Below are 16,134 nucleotides of genomic sequence, written 5' to 3' on the forward strand. Positions count from 1 at the left end.
ACACTGAGGTTAAGAATAACGGATGTGGGAGAAAGATCGTGGTGCAGGGACCAAAATGAAAAACATTTAGAGAAGTCAGATGCCTGCTGGCTTTGGAAGGAAGAGAGTGGAGGAGTGGGCTTGGTGGGAGCTGCAGCAGTCCAAGGGAGGCATTCTCCCCAACTCTGCACAGATGCTGGGGGTGAGACCCACAGAGTTCCGTCTCAAGCCCGGCCAGCATGGGGCATTCACACAGGATGACTGAGCAGTAACCATCCTGCCTGGGTCTCCAGGGAAAAGCTTTTCTGCTTCGGTTCTTAGGGCAGTGCCCTCAGTGCCTCTTGCAGCAGCACCGCCTCTGATTGACCAGGATGACTGGCACTACCTCCTCCATCTCCTGGGGGCCTCCCTGTGCAGTATTCCCAGAAACTCATCTGAAACAAACAAAATATACTGCTAATCCACCCCTGCACTTCCTGAGGGATCTTGGTGACAGCTGGGGAGAAGCAGAAAGGCAAGGATGCCACAGGTGTTGCAGGAAGGTTTGGGCTCAGCGAGCGGCAGCAGTGAAGCCCCGGGGCCCCCGTTCATCCCACTGGGCATTTAGGGGCTCTGCTTAGGGGTCAAGCTCCCCATGGGCATCTCAGCACTTTTGGGATTGTTTGTTCTGCTCCTTGAGACTCAGACAAAGTAATTCTACTGAGTTTGGACTGAACCAAGAGCTCAGGTATATGGATCAGAGTCCCTTTTCTCTGGATGATGGGAAATCAGATGAGACATTTTCTATGCTGGGGCCTCAGTTTTTTCAGATATGAGGAAGGAACTGTGATATCTGCCTTTGTCCCACCTCCGGATTTTTGTGTGGGTCCAGGGTGCTGTTGGTAGAAAGAGTTTAGGAAACAGGAAGGACCATCGTGCTAACCAGGTATGCTTACTCTATCATCGTGCTTCCAGTTGGGGTGGTTCATGCTTATTAGAGGCTTCATATGTTTGGTGAAAATGGGGAGAAATCGGTGCCAATCAGTAGGTAGCTATCCCCCAGAGGATGTGGCCCTAGCAGTGGAGAGGCCAGGACTGGTTATCCATGTCCCTGTGGACTCAGAGACTGAGGCAGGAATTGAGCATGTTCAGTCTGGCTCCTGTGGAATAGGACAGGCTGGGATGGGCCTCATGTGGCTCTCTTGGGTGGGCTGGGGGCTGGGCAGTTGTTAGAATCCACATTCTCTTTCAAAGGATCTGAGGGAAGGATTGGTTCTCTCCTTTTGGGAGCACAAGTCACATCATTGCTTGTTTGTGGTCAGTGTCCATAGAGGAGGCAAAGGGCCTCCTCTGGTGGGAATGAGAAATGCAGAGATAGATAATATGTGCCTGGACTGGGTTTCTGGGGTCAAGTCTGAGGTGCTAAAGGAAGTGGGTATGGGTAAAAGAGGCAAGAGGGAGGGTCAAAGGGCAGGCAGGGTGAAGCAGCAGAGAGTACAGGACTGGGCAGTGGGGAGGGTGCGTCCACACGGACGGCAGACCGAGGTCAGGGCAGGTGCTGAGCTGATGCCAGATGAAGTTGTAACCAGAAGCCTGTCTCCATGTCCCACACAGGGCCATCTGGTGTAATGAACAAGACCCCTTGGACCTTCCTGGGACACCCCCACCTCTCACCTCCCCTGTATCCTCTTGAATCACCCAGATAACAGTACCTGAGGTTTTACAAGGTGCTAAAACCACCTCCAAATGGAAGAAATTAACTGCTTGATGACTATGAGCCCCTAGCCCCCAGGCCTCTTGGTGCCTGAGAACAGATAATGTTAAACCTGTGACCTCACCATCAGCCAGAGAATTGTGCATGAGCTGATCACAGGCTCTGAGAGCCCTGCCCTCACCTGGCCTCTGAAATGCTTTCCTGAAACCCAAAGGGAGCTCAGGCATTTGAGCACCAGCTCCTCTGGACGCCTTGCTCGGCGCCAGTAACAAATGCTACACTTTGCTGCACCACAACCCGGGTAAGTCGGTTGGCTTTACTGCATGTGGTGAGCAGACCCAAGTTTGGTTCCTAGGTGCTCCTAGAAGCTCTGTCCGTGGCCTTCCTTCTTGGGAAAAGCAGGGGCTGCCCTGTGAGGACACCCCTATGCCTGGTCAGGGCAGTTCTCTCTCTTCCCAAAGGGGCTTCCTGTGCCCTCTCTCTCAGGGGCAGGGGGGGTACATCGTCCACAGTCTCCAACTCAAAAGGCCATTTCTTTATTCCTTCTGCTTAGAGGTGAAGCTCTTCACAGACATGTGTGAAAGAAGAGGTCATTTCTCTTTCTTCCTGGAGAAGGAATTCCGGGGTCAGTGGGGCCACTCACTCTTTCTAAGGGCAGGCGACATGGCCGGTGGCCGAGTGACAGCAGCCTTGGTGCCTGAGCTGAGCCACCCACAGCCTGATGCCCGCCTGCTGCTGCTCCATTCCCCGCTCCTGCCTCCCTGGGGGCATCTCAACCTTTCTTAGTGTGTCTCCTGTAAGGTCCCTGTTGGCCATTTTCGCTTCTGTATTTTAATGGTTTGGACTAATTTTCACTTTATTTTTGTATTTATTTTAACACAATCACTTATAATGAGGCTAATGACATTTTGTCTCCATGGTGGCGCATTTTAATTTGGTCTCGGAAATGTCAGAGTGATCAGGCAGTTTGGTGTCTCGGAAACACAATATGTGACGCTGACAATAAGCTCCCCTCCATCACCGTGTCTCCTTGTTATCTGCCAGCCCCCTGGGCCACCTGGTCCCATTTGGCCAGGTCTCAGCGCTAGTGTGGATGGAGACAGTGGTAAAACATCAGCGAGAGAAGAGAGACTCCTCAGAGGGGCCTTCCGGAAAGCTCAGTGAACACAATGGAACAGATCTCAGCGCTCTGCAAAGCTGGCTTAACACAGGTGGGCAGTGTTTTCCTGGTGGCATTTTTGTGTCAGCCCTTGGCCTTCCCTCCATCCACAGTTTCTCTCTGAGCCACCCGTGGTCACCTTTCTCTCCACTTTCCCATCCTTTCCTTTAAGACAGGGCTGGCTACTGTTTCCTATGACATGACTGTTCTAGGCTTTGCGAGCCTCATGAGGTCTCTATCTCATATTCTTCCTCCTCTTTTTACAATTTTTGAAAATGTAAGAAACGTTCTTAACTGTGAACCATAGGGGTGGTCAGGCCATCTTAGATGGGAGGTTTGTTTAGGGATGTTTAGGGTTATTTGGACTTCCCAGGTGGCTCGGTGGTAAAGACTCTGCCTGTCAATGCAGGAGTCGCAGGAGACATGGGTTCGATCCCTGGGTCAGGAAGATCCCCTGGAGGAGGAAAGCAACCCATTCCAGTATTCTTGTCTGGAGAATCCCATGGATTCTTGCAGGAGCCTGGCAGGTTTGGGGTCACAAAGAGTCTGACATGACTGAGCATGTGACACTCAAGGGTATTTGGTTGGAGAGCTGAATCCTGTTCTTTCAGCATGGGGGTCACTGGAGTCTTGTCCTATGTAACAACCCCCAGAGGCTGGCTGGGCTGAGGCTGCAGTGGGTGGATTCTCTGATGGTTAAGGGTCGGCAGGTGTCTGCAGAGGTTGCTGACAGTGGCTTTGTTTTGACTGTGGGTCTCTGGCTTGGTGGGTGGGTGTCCCTCAGGCAGCCTGCCGTGTCCCAGGTTTTTCTGGAGCTGGAGTTCTCGCCCTGGGCCTGCGGGTCCTGCCCTGCATGCCTGCCGCCCAGCTGCACCTGCCTGTCCTGGCTGTCGTGTGCCTCTGCCCTTGGCATGGCTCCTGAAGACGGGCTGGGGCTGCCTTCTCAGCTCCGAGAGCCCCAGGGCTGGCTCCGTGGACACCAACATCTGAGATGGAACCAGAACAGCGCAGGGGAGAGTCTCCACGTGGCAAAACCTCTCGGGCAGATCAGGCAAACTCCGGCCTAACCCAGACCGGCCCTGTCCCAGGAGTTGCCTCTCGCTGGCTTCTGTTCAGAAGCCACTTTGTCAGATTTTTTGCCAGCTTTCCATGTGGTAAGGGTACTTTATCTCTATAAAGCAGCAATAAGTGGACAGTATAATATATTTCAGTTTTAATAAGGTGTTGCCAGTTGCACACACTCTGTAGAGCAATTAGTGTCAGAAGCGCTAAGCAATGGTGGGAACAGCATGCATGTTTACAGATGGGAAGGATTTACAGCTGCGTGTTCAGTCACAGAGGGTGGGGAGGGAGGAGATGCTGGCCAGCTGGGGTTAGGCCCCATCTAATGTCTCTGAAATGCCTCAAAGGTGGGCCCTGGGTGGTGGGGGCCCTGAGGTCCCTGCCTGGGGCTGGGAGGACCTGCCGGGTGCCTGACCTGGGAAAGAACACAGGTTTTGGGCCTTTAGATCTGACTTTCAGAGTTAACTTTGCCACTTAACGTTGACTCCTTGGCAGATGCATTTCTGTGAAGCTCATTTCTGCACCTTGAGAAGTGGGATGAGGAACTCAAGAGAGTTTAAGACATGTTGCCACTCTGCAGTTCCTCCCAGACCAGCTGGGGCCTTACACACTGTCATCCTGCCCCATCCGTGCTGCTAAGGGTGGGGCATTTTCAGAAACCAAGCCTAGGCTGGATCATCCAACTCAGCCCGGTTTGCCCAGAACTGACCTGATTTTAGAACTGGCAGCCCTGCCGCCTGGAGCCTATCCGTCCTGGCACCCAGGGATGGCTGGTCACCCTGAGTCTAGTCTAGAAGTGAGTCTCCTCTCACCCGGGGTGGGTCCAAGTGTTGGGACAGCCCTGGAGTTAGGAATTCTGGCCACACATTTCAGTGGACAGGAAAGCCAGGAGCAAGTGCCCCGTGGAGAATGGCCGAGGGAGCTGGTTCCAGTGGAGTGTCTGAGGGTCTGGACGGAAAGTCGGAAGGCCTGGTTGAGCTTCTTAGGGTAATTTCTTCCCTGAACAGGGTGATACTATGATTGCTCCTGGCGGCGGGGAGAGGAGGTGTGTTTGTTTCTTTTTTCCTGTTTCCTCTGTGTTGAGGCGGTGTTTGTGGACTCACAGACACCTGTGGAGGCTCCTCCCTGAATTGTTCATGAGACCCTTAGTCCAGCCCATTGGGAGGGGTGGGGGGTGGCGTGGGGAGGTGGAGACCCTGGGCCAATGCAGTGAGGGAGGGCGAGGGCTTCTCAAGGCCCCAGTGCTCGACCGAGGTGTTCGAGTGCCCGCTGGGCTGTGTTCCAGGGCTTCCCACCGGCTCTGTCTGGACCAGAGATTCTGCTTCTGCTCCACCTGAAGTAAGCACCCTCTTCATTCCTTGGGGGTTTCTGGGATTGAAACAGAGAGCAAGTCTCCCCTCCTGTCCCTGGTTGCAGGGGCAGGTGGGGGAGGGCAGTCTTGTTGATTGCTGTTTGCAGAGGAATGTCATCTTTTTCTTAGATAACAAGACCGGCTTTATGAAGGGCAGAAAACTTCTTTAAAACATTAGTTTAAGTCTTTGCTGGATACCTACTCCATTTAAGTTTTATAGGGGACAGGACGCCAATATAAAAAGGTCATGGAACCAATTAATTTCGACCAAAGAAGCATAAACCAGCCCCAGACTTAATTTTGACAGTGTTACTAGGACTGGGTGTGTGTTTGGATTTCCAGGCCACGTGGCACAGGGTGAGAGGGGAGGCCCCAGGAAACCTGTGGGGACGGTGAAGCCCCCGGCCCCGGGCATGCACACTACCATGACCTCTGGCTGCCTGTGCAGCTAGCTGGGGGTGTCTGGGCCCTTCTTCTGCCTATGGCCCTGCTCCCCTACCTCATGCCAGGGTTTCTCCACAGACCTCTTGGCCCCTGTGACCTGTGGGGAGCATAGGCGTTCAGGGCTGTCTGCCCAGGGCAGCGTCCAGTGGGGTCGGGCTGGCGCTCTCCCAGGCCCGAGAGGACTGTCCCAGCTGCAGGTGCCTCTGCCCACGCACCTCCCCGGCCCGTCATGGTTCCGGGGGCCCCTCTGGGTGGCCAGTGTCTGCAGCCTCCCCCTTGCCTGCTAGTCACTTGCCCCAACGCCACCCCACCCCTCTCTTCTCTCCACCTTCCTTCTCAGTTCAGTTAAGTCCCGTTTCTGTCTCTGGGTTTGTTCTCCAAGCGGGAAGGTTTCTAGTTTCACACCTCAGTAATTGGTGCTATCTGTTGAAAGTAACTCTGGAACTCCAGCCTGCTGGGGTCAGAAGGAGCGGAATTGAATTAAAGGGAGTAGAAATTGGCTGGAAGCAGGAGGAGGACTTGAGCGGCGTGATTTCTGTCCTCCAGGTGGCTGGCAGCCTCTGGGCCTTCTGAGCTGGCTGGCGGGCGGGCGCCTGGCTTTGTCCCCTCTCCTGATGGGAGCCCGGGGTGGGGGCAGGTGGTGGGAGGAGGGAGGCTCCCCCAGCCCAGGATGGGGCACCCAGGACCCAGGCAGCACACACCCACCCAGAAGAAGCATCCTGTCAGTGAAATGACACTGGAGAGATTAAATCCACAGACACCTGTGTTCTAGCGGCATCACGGCTGGGAGGGAAGCTGGCAGGACCCTCCTGGGCTCAGTGCCACCCACCCGATTCATGCCAGAGTAGGGCACAGTCCGGCTGTCTGGGATTCAGTGGCGAGGCAGGTGTGGCCCCTGGTTGGTGCTCACAGAGCCTGTTTCTGCTGCCCACTTGAAAAGGAGCAGTGGTTTCTGCTATTTCTCCTTTGATGTTATTTGTTGAATTGATCCTTAGATTTAAACATTTCTGCTGCTGTTGTTGGTCATCTATTTCTGATCTGGACAATTTTTCAGTTATTGGAAATGTCTCTTCTACTCTAGGCAGCAGGTGAGCGGCTGTATTCAAAGCTCTGAGGTATCTCTTCTCACCCCAATCCATCAGTGGGTCTGCCTCCAGGTCAGGGATGGACTTTGGGTGTGAGTCTTAAAGAATCTAAGAACATGCTTCCTGTGGGGCCCAGGAAAGGTCAAAACAATCAACTTCCTCTGGGGCCAAAGAGTTCCTGCTTCCATCCCTGCACTCGGAAGGGAGGGAGGGGACGATCATTACAGTGGACACACACGTGTTTGGATTAGGGCTGTGTTACATGTAGATGGGCGGAAAATATGGAAAAAAATAGATGTGTTGCTCCATTGTCTGGGGTGCTGATGGAGATGTCATAGAAGAGAACTTCGTACCCTCCGCATGTGGGGCTCTCATGAAATTGGACACACGCCCACCCTGGAGTCTGTCAGGCTCCAGACCCACTCACCACTCCCCACTGCGGGGATGCCAGCTCCTTGCTTTTAAAACTACTGCCTTTTTCCTCGAGGGTTAATTTCTAACACCTCACCTTTGCATTTCTTCATGGGCCCCTCGCTGGTTGCTTTCGTGACCCTTCGTATTAAGGGTGCTTGAGTCTTGTCCTCTGTGTGCCTGGCCTCTGAGATCCGCGCCCCCTTGTCTCAGAGTGACTGTTAGGGCTTCGTCGGGTGTGTAGGTGGGCGGGGAGGCCTGAGTGACATTGTCTCAGGTCCCCGGACGCAGATCCACAGGGCAGGCTGCCGCAAAGGGGCCTGTGCCGTGTTGTGTGTTTTGGTGTGGCTCTGGTCCTGACTCTGATGCCTTTGGTCTGTGTGCGTTTTCCTGGCTGGTCTGGCAGTCTGTGTCCTTTTCTGTCTTTCTGTGGCTGACCCTGGGGGATGATCGGGTTGCTCGGAAGAGCCCCGAGTCCCTCCACCTCTGGACCGGGCCCTCCTGAGCTCTGGGGCCACTCAGACCTTTGGAAGGAAGAGGCCGAGTTCCCCCCCGCCCCCTCCACGCCCCATGCAGAGGTGCGGCCCTGGCCCCAGGCCTGCGCTCTGCACAAGTGTAGCCGCTGTTCTCTTTTAAATGGACAAAGGCAGGGGCCAGAGCCCGGAGGCCCTCTGACCTCACAGCCTGATCTGTGGAGATGACAGGCCATGAGTGGCCGTCCCTGGATGCACTTGCGATGGGGAGGTGCTGGTTAATTTCTCAGGACTCGGAGGTGACCCGGGTTTAATAAAGAGGATTAATGGATTTGAGCTCCAGGTCCTGGCTGTTCCAGGCAGATAGCCGCTTCCTTGTGAGGCAGCGAGAGGCCCTCGTCTGTGTCTTCTCTTTGGGGAAAGGCTCCTGGGCTGCCTTAAAGGAGCCTCCTCTCCTTCCCTTCCTGCTAACCTGCTGAGGTGGCCGTGTGCCTTGCAACCCCTCACAACTAAGGGCCTTCTGGTGACAAGAACAGTGGCAAAAGGACACTTTTATCCTGCTGGTGGCAGATAGCACCTTTCTGAAAAGCGTTTTGGCCACAAGGAATCAAAATTTTAAAGGAACCAAAACCTTTAAAAATATGGTGTCTACCCTCTCCCACAGAGAGTCAACAGTGATGACTTTCCTATAGGTTTTGTAGTTGAGTCGCTCAGTCGTGTGCGACTCTTTGCAACCCCATGGACTGCAGCACGCCAGCCTCCCTGTCCTTCACCATCTCCTGGAACTTGCTCAAACTCATGTCCATTGAGTCAGTGATGCCATCCAACCATCTCATCCTCTGTCATCCCCTTCTCTTGCCTTCAATCTTTCCCAGCATCAGGGTCTTTTCAAATGAGTCAGCTCTCCGCATCAGCTGGCCAAAGTATTGGAGTTTCAGCTTCAACATCAGTCCTTCCAATGAACATCCAGGACTGATCTCTTTTAGGATGGACTGGTTGGATCTCCTTTCAGTCCAAGGGAATCTCAAGAGTCTTCTCCAACACCACAGTTCAAAAGCATCAATTCTTCTACGCTCAGCTTTCTTTATAGTCCAACTCTCACATCCATACATGACCACTGGAAAAACCATAGCCTTCACTAGACTGACCTTTCTTGGCAAAGTAATGTCTCTGCTTTCTAATATGCTATCTAGATTGGTCATAACTTTCCTTCCAAGGAGCAAGCGTCTTTTAATTTCATGGCTGCAGTCACCATCTGCAGTGATTTTGGAGCCCCCAAAAATAAAGTCAACCACTGTTTCCACTGTTTCCCCATCTATCTGCCATGAAGTGATGGGACCAGATGCCATGATCTTAGTTTTCTGAATGTTGAGCTTTAAGCAAACTTTTTCACTTTCTTCTTTCACTTTCATCAAGAGGCTCTTTAGTTCTTCTTCACTTTCTGCTGTAAGGGTGGTGTCATCTGTGTATCTGAGGTTATTGATATTTCTCCTAGCAATCTTGATTCCAGCTTGTGCTTCCTCCAGCCCAGCGTTTCTCATGATGTACTCTGCATATAAGTTAAATAAGCAGGGTAACAATATACAGCCTTGACGTACTCCTTTTCCTATTTGGAACCAGTCTGTTGTTCCATGTCCAGTTCTAACTGTTGTTTTCTGACCTGCATACGGGTTTCTCAAGAGGCAGGTCAGTGGTCTGGTATGCCCATCTCTTTCAGAATTTTCCACAGTTTATTGTGATCCACACAGTCAAAGGCTTTGGCATAGTCAATAAAGCAGAAATAGATGTTTTTCTGGAACTCTCTTGCTTTTTCCATGATCCAGCAGATGTTGGCAATTTGATCTCTGGTTCCTCTGCCTTTTCTAAATCCAGCTTGAACATTTGGAAGTTCTCGGTTCACGTATTGCTGAAGCCTGGTTTGGAGAATTTTGAGCATTACTTTACTAGTGTGTGAGATGAGTGCAATTGTGCGGTAGTTTGAGCATTCTTTGGCATTACCTTTCTTTGGGATTGGAATGAAAGCTGACCTTTTCCAGTCCTGTGGCCACTGCTGAGTTTTCCAAATTTGCTGGCATATTAAGTGCAGCACTTTCACAGCATCATCTTTTAGAATTTGAAATAGCTCAACTGGAATTCCATCCTCTCCACTAGCTTTGTTCGTAGTGATGCTTCCTAAGGCCCACCTGACTTCACATTTCAGGATGCCCGGCTCTAGGTGACTGGGAGTGATCACACTATTGTGATTATCTGGGTCATGAAGATCTTTTCTGTACAGTTCTTCGTGTATTCTTGCCACCTCTTCTTAATATCTTCTGCTTCTTTTAGGTCCATACCATTTCTGTCCTTTATTGAGCTCATCTTTGCATGAAGTGTTCCCTTGGTATCTCTAATTTTCTTGAAGAGATCTCTAGTCTTTCCCATTCTATTGTTTTCCTCTATTTCTTTTCATTGATTGCTGAGGAAGGCTTTCTTATCTCTCCGAATGGGGACAAAGATGTGTAGCAGTGGGAACTTAGTTAAACGTGTGACACTACGTTTATGCAATGAAATCATGGTCATTAAGATGTTCTAGTTTTTTGATTTTGAAATACGTTCATAGGTTCTAAAATACCATGTGCAGTTAAACTCGTTTTTGTAGAAAAACATGCTACATGTACATGCAGGTGAGGGATGCACACCTGGATGACTGGATGGGGGACTCAGAATGGTTTTGTTGTAGCGTTTGGTTTTACTTGGGCTTTCCTGATAGCTCAGCTGGTAAAGAATCCTCCTGCAATGCGGGAGACCCTGGTTTGATTCCTGGGTCAGGAAGATCCTCTGGCGAAGGGAGAGACTACCTACTCTAGTATTCTTGGGTTTCCCTGGTAAAGAGTCTGCCTGCAAAACCTGGGTTTGATCCCCGGGTTGGGAAGATGCCTTGGAAGAGGGTATGGCAACCCACTCCAGTATTCTTGCCTGGAGAATCCCCATGGACAGAGGAGCCTGGTGGGCTATAATCCATAGGCTTGCTAAGAGTCTGACACAGCTGAGCAAGTAAGCACTGCACTGCACTTGGTTTTACTAATCCTCACTTGCTAATCATTCCCACAGCTGTGTGTCACTTATAATGGCAGCAGGAGATATAAGGGGGATCTATGCGAGCAAAGGAGGGGGGGTGTTTGGGGTGTGGGGTCCTGGAAGCTCATCCAGGTGTGCTCCCCCCACCCTACTGAGGCCAAGGGAGGCCCAGGCCCCCTTCCTCCCAGGAAAATATAGGTATAGCTCCTGCCAGGTAGGACGTGGCCTCTGGTGACAAAGCTGTGAGCTGCTCAGGGTCACACTTGTGATGTCGGGTCCCAGGTGGTGCTTCCGAGAGTCCTAGGATAGCAGGTTCCCTCTGCCCTGGACCCCCCCCCACCCCGCACCTGGGCATTCTAGGGAAAGGGTGGTCCTGCCCAAGGGAACAGGTCTCAGTCGAGCCCTCTGCCCACACCAGGGGGAATTGATGGCTTCCTGGGCCTCGTCTAAGCGCACCGTCCTCTCCCGGCTTCATTGGCTCCCGAGGGGGTGATTCCTCCACTTCCAGGAGTCTGTGTTGAGCAGAGGATCTTGAGTCCTGGAGTCTCACCCTTAGGACACGTCCCCTCATGTCTCCATCAACCACGAGGCCCTTACACATTTCCCCTTAATATTAAATTTTTAATGGGCACTGACTGTAGGTTTTTCCCACATTAACTGCCTGCTTATATCTTAGCTCTCTCTGATGTTAACATCAGGGCTACTTCTTATTTTCCCCTATGATGGTTTGGCATTGTTGTCTCCAACTTAATTCTCCAACCCCGGGGGGTGTGTTTTTATCTCTATTCAAATGGCCATGCCTTAGTTTGCCATTAAAAAAAAGTCTTCAGAGAAGCTTTATACCAATATTTTAGCCTTATCTTCAATGTGTTCTAGTTGTTCCTCCTTGTTTTTTTTTAAACTTTTTATTTCTATTGAGGTTTAGCTGATTAATAAACAATGTTGTGATAGTTTCAGGTGAATGTTGAAGGGACTCAGCCGTATATACACATGTATCCATTCTCCCCCAAAGCTCCGCTCCCATCCAGGCTGCCATATAACATTGAGCAGGGTTCCCTGTGCTATACAGTAGGTCCTTTTTGGTTATCCATCTTAAATGTAGCAGTGTGTTCATGTCTGTCCCAAACTCCTTAACTATTCCTCCCCCCATCCCTCTCCCCTGGTAACCGTAAGGTTATTATAGAGTAGTGAACAGAATTCTATGTGCTGTACAGAAGGACCTTGTTGGTTATCCATTTTAAATATAGCAGTGTGTACCATAAGACAACCATAAATTTGTTCTCTAAGTCTGTGAGTCTCTTTCTCTTTTGTAAATAAGTTCATTTGTATCATTTCTTTTTAGATTCCATATATAAGGGAGATCCCTTCTTGCTTTTATACGCTGTTATCCATGATGAGAAAGGGCAAAAAGCTGATTTGGAAAGAGTTTGTCTCCTTGGGGACCAAGTTCTCAAAGGAAGAAAAAAGGAGCAGGCACCGTGAAAAGCAGCCTTCAGCTTGGACACACTTGTGTTGTGGAGCCTCTCCTGGAGGGAGGGTCCCAGAGGCTGGGGAAGGGGCCCAGGCTGACCCCAGCCCCGCAGCTGCTGGGGGCCCCCACTTCCTCCCTCGAGCCCACTGCCTGAGTCTGGCAGGGCTGGGTTTCCTCTGAGGGCAGGACATGCCTCGTGAGATCCACCTGATGTAGAAACCAGTGTATCAGGCATGACATGGCTCCCCGAGAAATGGAATTAAATATACAATTCCATGCTGCGTGTGATTCTAGCGCATTGTTTCCCGTGTGGTTACGCGAGCTCCTGTCCTGCCCTAGGCTGCTACAGGTTTTAATCAACGTGTAAAGCTCCCTGTGGGATCCCGGGGTGGGTGGTACAGTGAGCGAGAAGCCAGCCTTTGCTGCTCCGTGTTATCCTCATCTCAGTCCCTGACCCTTTTACTCTCCCAGCCCTGTTTTCTTTCTGGCATCTCTGTTCTGCTAATGGGGGCGCAAATCCTCAGGGCTTCCCCCTTTTTTAACGATATCACCCATTTGTCTGTAACCAGACAGTGACCCAGTCTCTGGAAGGAACATTTCAAAGCAAACAGTGCTGGGTTGAGTTCTGTCTCTGGGTGGTTTCCTGGACTCCTTGGCTAGCATGTAGGTACCTGTCCATGTGTCCTTAAGGGAATAGGAAACAGGAGTTCCTGGGCAGGGAATCATACGCGTGATAGTGGAATCTGGTTTATGAGCAGGAACTGAGCTGTAACCAGATAGTAGGTTTCTTCCCAGCCCACGGCAGTGATTTCCATCAGACAAGGTCCTTTTCTCTCCTCTCCTCCTGTGTAGTGATACCTTCCAAAGTTGAGTGGGAGGAAGCTTCGAGATGCTGAGGTTGAGGAGGTCACCAGATTAGGATGGGGCATGACCGGCGAACTCCACACAGGTGGCCAGCGGCCCAGCCTAGCATCCGGTCCACCCTCCACACCTTCTCCTTTTGTCCTCCACCCTGCGTCACCGTCCTGAACAGCACCCATCACCACCCACGCGGTACGCTGAGCATCTTCTGCTCAGCACTCTGTTGACCTCCACTCGTGCATTTATTCTGTGAACATTTACTGAACACCTACTCGCTCCGTGAATCCTGTTCCATGCATTAGGAGTCAGCAACACCCTGGACACATTCTTGCCTCTGTGGTGCTTACATTCTAGTGAGAAGAGACGATACAGAATAAATAGAGCGTGCCATACGATGACACATCAAAGGGTGGTGTCGCGTGGGGGTGAAAGCTGGGAGAAGCTGATGGGCATGTGGGAGGAATCAAGAGAGTATTTTAGTAAAGATCTATAGGGGACGAGGTGAGAAGCCGTGAAGAGATCTTGGAGCAGCCTGGCTGCTGCATGTGGGCTCATGTCTGGAGTAGAGGAAGGTGGCCTCTGTGATGAGAAAGGAGCAAGACTGTGCAGATGCTGGTTTTATTCCGGCTGAAATGGGAAACAGTTAGACAGGAGGCCGCTGGAGTCTTTTCTGCAGGGGAGTGATGAGGGCTGACCTGGGTTTTAGTGTAGGGGACACACCTCCATCCTTCCTTTTCTCATCTCCTGGCATCCACACCTGCCTCTGGAGCCTTGTTTCACTTCATGATCTGCCACCATCCTATCCTCCAGCCACATTTCCCCAATTGCTTTCTAAATCTATTATAGAATGTGAGATGCAGAGATGAAATTTTAGGAGTATAAAATATTCAGGTTTATTGGGATATAAACAGACTCACAGCAAAGGTCCTTTTGGAGTCTTCTCATCATTCACACAGGGGCCTGAATGGAGATCGGAGCAGTGCCTGCCTGCTGGGAGTCATAGCCTCGGCTCATTTTACTTCCACTCATGCTGGGAACTTTTGCTGGCGTGGGCCCCTGGCACGCTGGTGTGCCGGTAACAACTAGCTTTCTGCAGGAGAAAAAACAAACCCTTATTTAAAGTCTCCAAAACGTGGAGGCAACCAAGTTGTCCCTCAATAGGTGAATGAATAAACAAACTGGTCCATTCAGACAATGCAATGTTATTCAGCACTAAGAATAAATGAACTATTGAGCTGTGAAAAGACATGGAAAAAACATAGATGCCTATTTCTGAGTGAAAGAAGCCAAATACTTTGTGGCTCCAACTCTATGACATTCTGGAAAAGGCAAAGCTATGGAAAGAAAATGAAAGCATCAGTGGTTGCCAGGGGGTGGGCAGGGGGATGAATCAGGGAGCAGACGGTCTTCAGGGCAGTGTAAATACCCCTCATGACAGAATGATGGATGTATGTCGTTGTACATTAGTCCAACCTGCAGAATCTACAACAGGGATGGACCCTGATGTAAACCATGGGCTTCGGGTGATTATGATGTATTCATGTGGGTTCAGTTGTAACAAATGCACCTCTCTGGGGGGTGTTGATAAGGGGAGAGGCTATACATGTGTGGGTGTAAGGGGGACATTTCTGTATCCTTTCAATTTTGCTATAAATGTAAAACTGATCTGAGAAAGCCTTAAAATAATCCGTAATTTGTAGCATTTGCTGATTCCAGGGTATACAGTCTTTATCCATGGCTGATTTCAAGCTACCGATGTATGTGATGTGAGGTACTTAATCCACACCAATATGTGCCGCTCTGCCCTCTTCCGAGTTCCCTCACGTATGAGTTTGTTTCTCGTCTGTCACTTTGACACCATTGATCTATTTGTCTGTCCCTGTGACTGAACCACACCACTTACAATTACCAGGGCTTGGTTAGTTTAATAAATGTTCCTCCAAACTAATTTCTTATTGATTAGTCAAGCACCAACCTCACTGGGAGTTTGAACGCGATTCCTTTAAATGCATACACATATTCAGCATCTCTACAATACTGAGACTTCCTGATAAGACCACACATCCATTCAGTAAATATTTAGAGTCATCTGTGTGTCCAGAACTGTCATCAGCTCTGTAATAGACTCGGTGGTCAGGGTTCCTGCTCATGCAGAAACTTACACTCTGGAGGATGAGGTAGTGAAAAGTGGTGAGCGGTGAATGGAAGGAGGAGGCAGAGCCCACTGCCAATGGTGTGGATACTGCAAAGGTTTACAAAGTAGAACAGGACTAAGGGGGGGCCTGCCCTGGATTGTAGACTCAGGGGATCCTCTCTGAGGCCTGATCACAGGGGGCCAGTCTGAAAGAACGTTCCAGACAGGCCAATCAGCCAGAGGCCCTAAGCTGGGAACCGCCTTGTCAGCTTCCAGAGGTTAGAAAAGGCCAGTGGGGAACGTGGTGCCGCAGGAGGTGTTTTCCCAGTGATCAGAGATGGAGACGAAGATTTATTGGTATAGGGTCTTCCAGGACAATGTGAAAGTCTGGGATATTATTCTAGAATGGAAAGCCTTTAGAGGGATTTGTGTAAAGGGGGTTAATTTGATTCACAACTTAGCAGCCCATTCTCGTTTCTGTGACAAGAATAGATTGTATATGTGTTGGGAGGGCAAAGAAAGGAGACTGTTCAGGAAATTGCCACTGTGATCAGGATTTAAGATGAAGGGGCCTGGTTCACATGGGAACAGCAGCACTGAGGGGTGCTGACGGGTTTGCATATGTCCTGGAAGTAGGGCTGGGGAGCTTTCTGATACACTAGTTGTGTGGCTGAAGAACTGAGAATGGAGTGGCTGCAAAGAGCTCAGGTTTGAGAAACCGACTGAATGAGATGGATGGAGAGGGGCGGAGCACATGGATCCACCCAAGTCCTCGTGGACTGTGTTTATTTTGAATGTTAGGAAGGAGGTTGGAGTTGTCCCTTCTCAGTTCTGGGGAGAATTCTGCCTGTGATACACATGCAGGCACTGTCAGTGTGAGGGACCGGGGGTTGAGACAGGAACAGAAAGTTCTGAGGCAGGTAGAGAAGTGTTTCAAGAAGTGGTGGTTATTGT

General features: G+C 50.7%; 1 protein-coding gene across 5 annotated transcripts in view; it reads left to right on the forward strand.

The window, feature by feature from the left end:
* Positions 1-16,134, forward strand: part of OPCML (opioid binding protein/cell adhesion molecule like) — a 1,072,821-nt gene that overhangs the window by 19,334 nt on the left and 1,037,353 nt on the right. The gene's annotated exons all lie outside the window — the stretch shown is intronic.

This window comes from Bos taurus, chromosome 29 (genome assembly GCF_002263795.3).
Source record: "Bos taurus isolate L1 Dominette 01449 registration number 42190680 breed Hereford chromosome 29, ARS-UCD2.0, whole genome shotgun sequence".
In the NCBI taxonomy this organism is placed as follows: Eukaryota; Metazoa; Chordata; class Mammalia; order Artiodactyla; family Bovidae; genus Bos; species Bos taurus.